Below are 10,026 nucleotides of genomic sequence, written 5' to 3' on the forward strand. Positions count from 1 at the left end.
TTTGCTTCCGTGAAATAGTAATCCAAGTAACACCACCATACATGACGCGAAAAAAGAAAACATCTAAAGAAAGATAAAAAGAGAATGTCGGAGAAAAAGGAAGGACACAAAGACAGAAAGAAGAAATAGGAATTAAAAAATGATAGAGTAAGAGAGAGAGAGGGATGGAGTAGGTGATGTAAAGAGGGGTGCGCAAAGACACAACTATCGTCAACGAAGTATTTCGTTCTTGCAAATCTGTTAACCCTCCGACCCCCAGTGAACGGGGGAAATGAATAGTTTAATGTACATCCCTCTGGCATTGCCTGAGGCCATAAAATTCTCACTGCATTATTCTGTATTCCGTCACAGATTCCTGGAAGAAGCGAATACCAGAGTCTGAAACCAATGCCCACTACTCTCAAGTGGTAACGCAATCTTCGTCTACATATCGTGTGACTGGAGAGTAAGTATATGATAATTATACTCATTAAGTTATTACATAGACATAGAATGCAGTTTCTGAGTTCTGTTGCACAACAACCCCCTAAAAACAACAACAAACAAACAAACAAATAAACAAACAAACAAACAAACAAACAAACAAACAAACAAACAAACAAACAAACAAACGCAGAAACCACTGCGGTACAGCAGCAACAAAACCTTCTTAAAGTAATCTCGGTACTTTGTTCCTACGCCTATTATAGAGACATCCTAGAAGAATTTCCTGTCAAGTAATAAGACTTGAGATTCGACCGCAAAGCGAGAACTTTTTATAGTAATGGTTTGTTGTGATTTAGACATTCCCTGCTGACGATCATACCTTGATAACCTAGCAACCGAGGGTAACTTGAAAGAAAAGGCGGAACTCGCAGGAAATATCGCTCGCTCCTGAGAGTACTTGAGGCCACTTTCGCCTCTTGCCTCCTGCCTTCCTCTGAGCTAAAAGCTTTTGATGTAAAGCTCATAAAAACTCTCGCCCAGGCTCCAGTGTTTAATGACGACGTGTGTTATTCTGATATCTCCTTGATATCCCCTTCACGAGTAGGTACAGTCACTGCAAAATATATCTTGCGTAAATACTGTAACGAAATTTAATCAGATACCCTTGAGCATTCTGGCACAATTAAAGGAGTACTATATGTATAATTTTGATATGACCCCTTCTCGATGAGGGTCATACCCCTGGCTTTTGCTATAATGGCTACCATTTATTAAGTGTTTCTTTCAACTTTGTTTTTCCCGTTATAGTATTTATATTTATAGTGAGTGTTATTCAGCCTTATCTTTCTCTATTCAAATACAGCACGGAGAAATCAGCACTGACATCCTCACACATCAAACATGTTATGCCTACCTCACATTGAAAGTCAGAAATTTGTACATTCCCTGCATATTTCCTTTGGAAAATAAAGTAGGGTTACTGTAGAGGTATTCCAGAAACCGTAAAATAGCAGGGTAATATCCATTCAGCGTTTAGGTACACGTCAGGGGAGTGGCAATATCATTATCTTCAAAAATATTTTGTGCTTGAGGTGGGTTTTTTTCATACATCTGAACGCCTCAGTCAGCCGAATCCACAACAGTCTTAAAAATCAAGGCTCTATAATGTCTCTTTTCAAGTATAGTCAATGTTTCGAAAGCGTACTCATGTGCCCGCGTATACCATGTGCTGCAATATGGCACAAAAACGGCGCCGTGTCGGCGCGCAACAATGCTAATCCCGAGTGGGCTCTAGGCACGATGGCTGTTACCGTGACATGAACTTCGTCTACTGCTGGAAGACTGTATGCAGCTGTCCTGGAAGAGTGCACATGACCTCTCACCGACCGGCCCTCTTTCTTCGACCGTATCGGCCACTCGGGGGGCTGTGTCACGAGATGCCCTGGAGACAATACGCAGAAAAGTACTAGACAATGAGACTAGCGCTTGAGTGGTAGTGAGAGGGCCGAGGCGTGTACACAGGTATGGGGCGAAAAAATAGTGGGCGAGGAACCTAAACTGACGATAGGGATACTAGAGAAGCGACTGATCATGTTGGTCAACTTAGCATGAAATTATTATGTGGACTGAAGAATAAATCCAGAGAGGTTTGAAATAGCTATCTGCGCTTCTTCCTAGGTAGTCGTTATGATCTTACAAGAGTGAATTAAACAACGAGAACAAGAACAACAAGAACAACAAGAAGAAGAAGAACAACAACAACAACAACAAAAAGGAAAGAGTATTGACCCTTTACTCGACCAACTATGAGAATTAAAAAGTTATCCCTTCCCTCCCTTTCCCTCCCCTCCCCCTACCTGACCGGCAGCGTCCCCAAGACGTCCGTACAACCATAAGAACGAGTAGGTCATGATGCCATGGTTGAACAGGAGACAGCCCTTTCACCTAATGCACAGTGTGTCTATACCGTCTGTCCAATAGTCTACTTTAAGGCGCATTGAGAATCCAGTATTCATAAAAGAACGCTAGAAAATCACTACCAATAATCTTCCTGTTTTTGTAAGGAACATAAGAGCCATGATCAGATCTCCACTTCCGCTACAGCCCCTATTGATAACATGGCAAAGCGCGCGGTGTAATATTGTCAGCTGATATTGCCGATATAGGTTTTCCTTATGTTATAATGACCCAATTCTAAGGAGTTTCGTGCTGACACTCCCATCCTTCGTAGAAGAAGGTAACATGTCCCTTCCCCCAGGGATTCTACATGTCTGAGACTGGTAATGTAAGAGTATCGATTATGGGGGGATCCAAGCTTTCACACTCGCTGCCGTGCGCTCTTACTCCATTTACACAGGGCAAATTTCATCGATTTTAGAACACGCCGAAATCACTTCACATTCGATGAGGACAAAAGCCTGTTCTGATCCAGTTACAAAGAATGAGTGAGATGTTCTTTTTGCCGAAGTCACGTGATTTATTTTACTCATGTCCACGATCTAGAATGAAAATGGTTACTAGTAGTTCATATCACGACGTCAGTTAGAATATAAGGAACAAAAAAAGCTGTGGGGATGTCAACCAACCCAAATATGGAAGGAGCGCGTCCACGCTTCCCCGAGAGCTTTAGTATTTTTTTTTTCCTATAGCCAGAATATCGGGTAACAAAATGACTACTTTCGCTATTATACGGGCGGGTCGAGTGCTCATATCTTATCATTTTTATGACATGGAGTCTGAATGGACAAGCTCTGATTACATTATGGAAAGGCGCTTGTTACGATGGGTCCTACTTGTGGCATATCAACCTATTTTTAGTTGTCTTAATTACTCTCCCAGTTTTTAGCATGCGAGCATGATCTTGCACAATTTTGCTAAAAAAGAAGAACATGATAATCAAAGACATTTATCTTTCCATCTATTGTACGCTTTCTACATCGAATACAGCCTCTTGTATGTCGTTAAAATGATAATTATGTTCATTAGGAATGTAGAATCAGCAAATGAAACACAAATTTATCTACTTATTCATTCATTCATTCATTTATTCATTTACTTATCTATTATTTTATTTATTTACTTACTTATTTATTCATTTATTTATTTATTCAATCGTTCATTAATTTTATTCTCTTTTGCGTCTATATCCGGAAATAGGTCTTCCATTTTGAAAGCTTTCGCTATTGAGATTCGACTACTATCCTGTTGCCATATAAATGCCTGAGTTCAAATGCAACCATATTTCCGTTGGGGAATCTATTTTAGTTATCTAATGTAAAGTGCTTTAAAAAAGAAGACCAGCATATCGATTGGGCTATCACGCTTTTTAGAGCACCACAGTGTGGGGAAACTGACGCCGTTCTGTGGTTTTTAGTGGGAAGATGACTTCCCGATGATGTTACTGAAGTAGTAGGTTTGACTCAAGGAGTTGGCATCTTCCCATCTATTTGGGTTGAGTCAATGAAGACCATTGACCACAGAAGACGTCTGGAGACGGTCTATATATAGTGAAAGAATTAAAATATCAATGTGATGCGAGCGGCAGATCACACATTAGCCAAAAATACATTTAGTTTATGGATATTACACGATTCTAGCTTGCAGAGAATTTATGGATGCCTAACGAGGGTCTATTAGTAGTCGCCGATGGTTTAGTGTCCAATCATTGGCCATAAAGTATACGGCGATGTGGAACGTTTGCTTTGTCCTCATATGCAGAGCGAAGATAAGTTTACCATGCGTGAGGCGACTTCGCCCTCCATACTAATGGCATGGTAGCTCCATAATTTTAGCATGACGCAGCCAAAAGCGGTAGTCCACTTTATTTTTTTTAATACCTCGTCATACCCTCTTGTCTCTACTCTGTGACTGACATCTAAATAATGAATAACCCTAAATCACAGTGCCAATACGGAAATATCAAAACGATGGTAGCAGACTCTTTTCACTTTGATAAGCACAACTATGTACAGGCGTTTTTATAGACTATACAGGATGTGAAATCACGTCTTAGCTTACGGCGCATGCGTACATAGAGTTGTGAATCAACTGAATTGCAAAGTAGATGAAATTTTTTGCATTATGAGAATTCCCGAAAATCACTTGGAAGATTGACAAACTGTATAGTTTAGTCAAACCTTCCCTTATCTCAGCCAATACGAATATTAAGACCGTATCAGGGCAATTACCCCCCCCCCCCCCGACTAAATACTGGTCAGTGATGAAGTTAGAGTAAAGATTAGGGTTAGGGTTAGGTTTAGGGTTAGAGTTTGGGTAAGGGTTAGGATAAGGTTCAGGATTAGGATTAGGATTAAGGCTAGGTAAAGGGTCCGGGGTAATTGCCCAGGGGGTAATTGCTCTAGACCCATCAAGACAGCAAAAAATTGTATTCACCAGCAGTGTAATGAAGTGAATGTTGTGTTAATCGTAACTGGATATAAAAGTGACGTAAAAATGATGATGATCTAATGATAATGATAATGATAATGATAATGATAATGATAATGATAATGATAATGATAATGATAATGATACTAATACTAATACTAATACTGATGATAATGATAATGATAATGATAATGATAATAAGACTAATACTGATGATAATGATAATGATAATGATAATTCCAACAATTAGGCTTCTAAAGCAGTGAGTTGATATTGATATTCACAACGAGATTTACAATTATCAGTTACGCACATACACACACAAAAAAATGATATTAACAAATCTCGTTCAAATTAACAATAAGAACACGAACTAAATATAAATCAGACAACGTCAGCTTTTGTACTAGTAAAACCTGAAAATTGTGTCATTCATAGATGAAAAGAAGAGTCTTAAAGGTACCGGTTACCATTGGGGTAGTGATTTCAAAAAAAAAAAAAATGTTCGAGATAATCAAATTTGATGCATATGTGTAGGTCAGTTGTATTACAAAACATCCTACCATATGAAAATTTAGTAATAAAGCCTAAAATGTAAGGAGATATTACTATCTTTCTCACTAAACCATAACTGTAGATGGTTAAGTCAGGAAACATTTCCATTATTATTATTGTTCATATTTGATATATCTAATATATTTAACAAAACTTAACATTGATTATGCTGATTCAAATTTTACATTGGTTGTTTCTATCCCTTAATCACATACTAGAACTATTTTGAAGCACTAAAGCTGGGGTTTTGTTTTATCTGCAAATGATAATTAATGCCTTTAACCATAAAACGCTTTTCAATAGGAAGCCAGTAAAGTTGAGTTAGGGTAAATGCGAGATCACCTACTTAGGGAGCTTTTCAATGATGCGGAAAGCAGTGTTTTGAATCCAAATTTGTGACTTTTCAGAGCGTGAAGTTGAAAGAGGACGACACAGAAAGGCCAAGCTTAATCAGGGAGAAATCGCAGCTTGCGAGACGATCACAATTAAAGGAGACCTCCGGATGATTTTCAGATTTTTACATTTGAACAACTATAAATTAGTTATACTGATGACAGAGTTTCAGAATTTGTGATAATTGGGATGAAGAATAAGAATATTTTCAAAATTTAGAACAAATTGCAATGAACAAGGATGATGACATGGCAGAGTCACCATAAGAATGTATGAGTTGGGGCTCAAGGAAGCAGAACAAAAGAGGAAGGCATGCATAGATTATACACAGGTGAACTCGCAAGCAAGCGGTATTGCAATGGAATTAATTACACTGCTACATTTCTGAAAAATGTGAACCTCCTATGTCATCATCCTTGTTCAGTGTAATTTGTTTAAGGGTTTTCAAATTGTTGTTTCTCTGCTCAAGAACCACAACAAATTCCACAAATCTATACATGGAGTTGTCGATTTATGTACTACACATGATGTGAAATTATGAAAAGCGTCTGGAACTTCCCTTTAATGAGCTTCCAATTAAACACATTACTACTATGGTTACTGTCAGTTCTTCCCGATAAAGGAAACAAGATGCGTGGTCTACAGCAGGGGACTGGCTTCAAACAAAATTTTATAGCTTCTTAATTGATCAATGTTTAACAAGCATCGATAAAAAAGAAATAAAGTTGTCAATATGCGATCACTCAGCTTGGAAACCATGTCCAGCTTTGTGCAGGCCGGTCCACTGCTCTCTTCTTGCCTTAACTTATATCGAACATACAGACCAGCATTGATTTAGGCAATCTATGCACAAAGTCTTTGATTTATTTCTATTCTTTTTTATTAGAACACCTTCCCCAACTTCCAGACTCATATCTAATTTCACATTCTGATTGTTTTTGTAATGTGTCCTGTAGTTAATCAAGTTAATCCATTTTCACCTGTTATTTTAATACACTTCCGTCAGCTTTATTTTGGTACAGCGAACACGTAGACTAGAATTCAAAGCGAGAGGATAAATTTCCGCTAATGACGTCATGTCAGGATTAAAAAAAAAACAAAAACAAAAGGAGGCATCTGGGAGAATCATTGTACGTGACCCGTTTTCAAAAGCTCGTTGATTACGACATTGATACATTGGCTACGGCCAGTCTCAACAAATCATCGAGCTACGAGATAATGGTTTATTAGATGCATTTTCATGGAGGCGAGATTTAAGTTTTTAGCTCCACAGGAAGTAATCATACTAAGAGTGCAGATTTAAGTATATACTGTACTAGGGGACGGTAGTCGGGGATTATATGACATGACACTTTCACTAAGCTAAGTTATAATAGGAAGATTTCACCCGAAGGTAGTATGTAATCGAACAGATTATTGGAAGTATAACGATGTCATACTGCAAAAAGCCTCTGAAATATAAGCAAAAATCTTAACTTTGTGACTATGAGTAATATCACCTATAACACAAAACCAATGTCATAATCTAATTTTCATGATTCTAGGGGCAATTTCCAGATTTTTTGATGTCCCGTATACAAGCTGGATCGGTCCTATTTATGATTTAATGAAGAAATCAGGTTTTCCTTTTTACTGATTTCCTCTACCCACCCCAAACAAGCACACTTCTTTGATCACTTCATTCCCAGCCCCTTCCCCTATACACTCTGACAATAGGCCCTATAAATTATGAATATGTTGTACACAATCCTACCCACAGAAACATGTAGAAACAAAAATGAGAAGCATAATATTCGACAGTACAACATGCACTTACACCTTGTACATAATACTTATCGCATTCCGGTCTACTTCATGTCATTGTATTTCATTTCCGACAAAAAGTATACAATAATAACATTTGCATATAAATATTGCATTCATGAGCATAACTGCCAGTTGAAAACTCAATAGGCGTTTTCACATCAGCCCGATAAAGATCCAAGCTCGAGATATTTTTTTTATTTCCCAAGTCAGAAAATAGCGCGCTATTTCGAAACATCGGGCTGATGTGAAAACGCTGCCGTTTTCACATCAGCCCGATGTTTCGAAATAGCGCGCTATTTTCTGACTTGAGGAATTATCCCGATAGCAAAATAGCGCGCTATTTGATAATGTGAACACAAATTAGCGCGCTAATTGTATCGCTCTGATCGAGAAAATTTCTCGAGTCCAACTCGGGAAATTTCTGAAATAGCGGGATAGTAGCGCGCTATTTGATAATGTGAAAACGACTCGAGAAATTAGTGCGATGCATCCCATCATGCCTAGCGTGTGTGACTCGATCGATCGAGGCAAACTGCACACAAATCATGAGGTATTTTTGAGAGGGCACACACATTACTGATGCTGTTTGCACATACTCAGCTTTCGAATTAGCTCGAAAAAATTTCGGGCTAATTCTCTTTAGATGATGTGATGTGAATAAGAAATGAAATAGCGCGCTAATTCGCAATCGCAGATTAGCGCGCTATTTCATTTCCTATTCACATCAGCCCGAACATTATCAAATAACGCGCTAGTTCGCATTAATTATCCCGCTGTTTCGGAAATTTCCCGAGTTGGACACGAGACATTTTCTCGATCAGAGCGATAAAATTAGCGCGATAATTTGTATTTACATTATCAGATAGCGCGCTATTTCGTGATCGGATTAATTTCCCAAGTCAGAAAATAGCGCGCTATTTCGAAACATCAGGCTGATGTGAAAACGCCTAGTGAAAGTGATCAACGTATGGCGTAGGTCTTTAAAAAGCTCCAACCCTGATACTGGCATCTACTTGAAGATTAGACAGAATGGCAAGGGGTATGCTGCTGAATTCTTACCTCAGTACAGGTGGAAAGTAAATGATTATCAACTGCATCATTGTCATATCAACAAAGATGACTATGGGAATTGTTTATCGCAAGAGAAAACGTTGTCAAGTATTTCTTTGCTCACGATCTCACGAGCTCCGTTTTCCCGATGTCTGTGTATCTGCAGCTGACATGATAAACTTGGAAAAATAGCTGAGCTCCGACATTCTGACATTGTATGTTAAGTAGTTTAAGGCGTATTTTGTTCCAAGTTCATCGTTTATCTGCCGGCAACGAGGGAAAGCCTGGGTGATAAGTGTCACTGCCCGGAAAGCAGTAGTCTATGCAAGGAGGTTTTACACATGGAGTTCCAACTGGCTGTAATTATTCAAACGGTTGTCAGATATCTATGATGTACAAAAGAATTCCACAGGTGCACTTGTGCCTTTGATGATCGATACTCGACGCCGCCGTCTTGCTGAGCAATCTGAAGATTCATTTTGAACGTTATCATAATGTTGGCCATATTTTTCTTATTTATTCATTGAAGTTCAAGTTCAAGTTGATTTATTTCACTTCCAACAAACAAATAAGAAATACAGAAAAAAAAACGCTCATATACACAGACGTCATGAAATCAGTACCACAATGCGATGAACAGAATAGCATTGTAAGAAAAATATAAGTAAATTATCAACAGAGATACAAATAACTGTTACGTCACTGTGGTAAATGCATAAACGATATTGCTGGAAATGGAGGGGACTGCTAAAAAGCAGAGCTTGTAGAATGCAGTCCCCTCATAGAGAAAAAATTGCAAAACAACAACAACAACAACAACAAATTTCCCTAAGCGGTAGCGAAAAAAACCAAACAACCAAACAAACAAACAAACAAACAAACAAACAAACAAAGACAGAGTAATACACACATACATGCACACATACGGACGCACATTAACAAACACATGGCGGCTCTCTTGTAAGGAAAAAAATTGATGAGAGTATAGAAAGATATGAAGATACAGTAGTGAAGAAGGTAGTAAGTCCGAGGTGGACAAGGGGGGGGGGGGGGAGGAGGGGAGAGGAAAATGGTGGGTCATAACCAGGGCACTGGAGGCACAGAAGCACGGGCTCGCTGATGAAGAAAGAGTAGTGAGAATAACGAAGCAACAACAACTTTGAAAATCAACAGTAAAAAAAGAAAAATGAATTATGCTGCGTACGAAGTTTTTAGATGATTCTTTAACTTTAAAGAAAATGTATAAAAACTTAAAGATTCTTTTATATTATTATCCAGAGAATTCCAGAATTTTGGTCCAGAAAAGGAGAATAAAGATTTTACGAAAACCGTCCTAGTCAAAGGCAAATGATATTCATGGGATTGACGGGTTGGATATGCATGAACAGTTTCATTCTTTAAAAAATGGAA

Source organism: Diadema antillarum, unplaced genomic scaffold, assembly GCF_040938485.1.
Source record: "Diadema antillarum isolate AM-2024a unplaced genomic scaffold, OU_Dant_1.0 seq00000483_RagTag, whole genome shotgun sequence".
Classification (NCBI taxonomy): Eukaryota; Metazoa; Echinodermata; class Echinoidea; order Diadematoida; family Diadematidae; genus Diadema; species Diadema antillarum.